Consider the following 3,016-nt stretch of genomic DNA (forward strand, 5'->3'; position numbering starts at 1 on the left):
CTCAGAAACCTGAATTAATTACTTATTTTATTCTGAGAAAAAAGTCAGAATTCTGACTTTAATCTCAGAATTCTGACTTTTAATCTCAGAATAAAATAAATAATAAATTCAGATTTCTGAGAAAAAGGCAGAATTCTGACTTTATGCTCAGAGTTCTGCCCTTTTTTTTTTTTTTCCAGAAATCAGAATTTAAATCTCAGAATTCAGATTGTTTTTCTCAGACTAATAATAAATTCAGGTTTCTGAGAAAAAGGCAGAATTCTGACTTTAATCTTAAAATTCTGACTTTTTTTCTCAGAATAAAATAAATAATAAATTCAGATTTCTGAGAAAAAGGCAGAATTCTGACTTTATGCTCAGAGTTCTGCCCTTTTTTTTTTTTTTTTCCAGAAATCAGAATTTAAATCTCAGAATTCAGATTGTTTTTCTCAGAAACCTGAACTAATTATTTATTTTATTCTGAGAAAAAAGTCAGACTTCTGACTTTAATCTTAGAATTCTGACTTAAGGGAATTAGGCGAGTTTTTCCGTCCCTGAGGGATTCCTGGTGATGCTATTTCATTAATGGAAGAGAAGAAGGAGATTAAAACCAGAGAGCTAGACTCTAAAACAGACATGGCTACGGCTGGATGCTAACATACTTGCTAGCTGTCAGAATTCTGTCTGTTTTCTCACATTCAATCCTCTTCCATACTGACAGGAGGCGGTTCCCTTTGGGCGCTGCATTTAATCTCTGTGGAAAGATAGGAGCCACCTTTTGGGAGGCAGAGGGAATAAAAAGCATATTTCACACTTTCTCCTTGACAGGGTCCAGTTTGAGATACGATAAAATCACCTCAGGAAAAAAAAAGCACATATAAACATGAGACAGATGATATCAGCGGAGTCTAACGTTGGAGGCTTTGGAGGAACGTGGGTCTATCTGCTGTCTGAGCATCGGTTGTGTGTCAGTTTGTCCATGAATGCTGTCCAGAGGCCATCGTCTTTGATAAGATGGAAGATTATCAACTGTTCTGAACGCATCCATAGGTGTCCTCGGGTGGGGGGGCAGTTCTGGGCCCTTATAACATCCAGGGGAGTTTTGATAGGGGGGGGGCGAAAACCAGAACACACTTTGGTTTTGAGGCCAAACTGCACAGAATGTTTTTGTCAGCTTTGGAAGGCAATAATGTTCACTAAGAAATCACCTGCGTTCATGGGGACGCAGCAAATCCTCCCCCGCCTCCTTTTACCAATGCCCCCCCCCCTGATTAAAGAGGTGGCCGGCGCTGCCCTCTGAAATCTCATTTCCACCTCCCACTGGGGCTCAGTCCCAGTACAGATCTGGGACGCTGCAGGATTAACTCTGCAGTGAGGAGATGGAGGAGCAGGAGACCAGAGCAGCTGAGGTTTCCTGGGGTGGGGGTCCAGTCCGGCACAGAGGAGAGGCATTTTTCTACAAGTTCTGGCAGAAGAAGCACAGGTGTGATTAGTGACAGCTGGATGCATTCCATGTGATTTAGGGGCGTCTGACGAGAACACGGCCTGTTAGCTCAGAACACAGCTAAACATTTCTGATTTCAACAGAATTTAACAGAATAGTGAGCAGCTCTAATAAAGCTACTGTTTTTTTTGCACATGATCAGTTTTACAGTTACAGCGGTTTAATAAGTACGGAACACGCCGCCATTTTGCACAGTAAATATATTTCTAGAGGTGTAAAGACATGACATTTTCACCAGAATCTACACATAAAAAGAAACNGAAACCAAACTATAGAAGACAAATCTACTGATAGACTCAGACACTGAAACAGTATCAGAGGGACTTTAAGCTCAGAATATAATTTATATTCTTAATAATCCTTTGGCTTCATTCTCTTGACTTTTTCTCGTAAAGAATAAAAGTAATTCAAAGAACTTAACCTGACCCTATTTCTCCAGGACTGAATAAGTTCTGCAAACTGTGACTAATCTTTAATGCTCCTCCTTAATTCTCATAATAGGAACTTTTTCTCATAATATTTCCACTTCTGTTTTTTCTTTTATTTAATTTTCTAATTACTTTCATTCCAATATATTATTAATTTGATCTCTTTAATGGTATAGAGGAGGATCTTTTATTTCCGGGTGGATCATCTCAATCAGTGGTCCTCCTAACTGTCAATCATTCTGGTGATATGTTTACATAAAGCCATCCTACGTGCTAGCCCCGTTAGCGATCTTTTTCTGCGCACTTTCAGGCGTATATCTGTGATGAGCTACGGTTTCAGACGGTCATTGAAGCTCACCTTTCTCACCGCGGTTCTTTTAAAATGGCCGAAGGTCGGAAGAGAAAAAGTGTCTACGAAGAATAACAACTAACGAATAATAGCAAAGATGGCGCAGGAACCGCGCAGGGGACCAACAGCGATCATCTGTCTGAACGGTCAGTTAACGTGAGCTGAACAGTTGAGCTATAACGGAGGTCTTCAACAGGGGGTCTGCGACCCCTAGGGGGGTCCACAGAGGTACTGCATGGGGGTCGCCAAAGTTTTGGTTTTTTATATTCCCTCCTGCAATTTTTTTCCACTAATTAAATGTTTTTAAATCCACATGAACATGAATCCAACAGACTGTAGTAAACAGATAAATGGAGGCAGAAGATGTCTTTCAGACACCTGTCCCATCAACCAGGAATCAGAAATACTTTAATAATCCCAGGGAGGGATTACTTTAGTTACATTACTCCATCTGTAATAGAGTGACTATAGGAGCAGTTTGATAGAACACTATTTTATTCAATCTATATAATCAGGGGGACCCCGCTCTGCCGCCATCAGTTTGGGGTCCTTGGACTGGGAAACGTTGAAGACTCCTGAGCTATGAGAACAGCAACTTTTAAACAGAGCGTGCACGAGGAGAAATGGGCTCGTGCACGCTCTCGCATACGTTGAATAGGCGTTCCCTCTCGGGAGCGGGTACAGGGTTGTACCTGTGCATTTTTCTTTAAGTGGAGAGGGCGGGTCTTTTTTAAAAAATCGCAAAAATCCTCCACT

General features: G+C 41.0%; 1 protein-coding gene across 1 annotated transcript in view; it reads left to right on the forward strand.

The window, feature by feature from the left end:
* The window catches only part of hs2st1 (heparan sulfate 2-O-sulfotransferase 1), a 44,210-nt gene that overhangs the window by 1,254 nt on the left and 39,940 nt on the right, over positions 1 to 3,016 (forward strand). The gene's annotated exons all lie outside the window — the stretch shown is intronic.

Source organism: Cyprinodon variegatus, unplaced genomic scaffold (assembly GCF_000732505.1).
Source record: "Cyprinodon variegatus isolate N-32 unplaced genomic scaffold, C_variegatus-1.0 Scaffold274, whole genome shotgun sequence".
Lineage (NCBI taxonomy): Eukaryota > Metazoa > Chordata > Actinopteri > Cyprinodontiformes > Cyprinodontidae > Cyprinodon > Cyprinodon variegatus.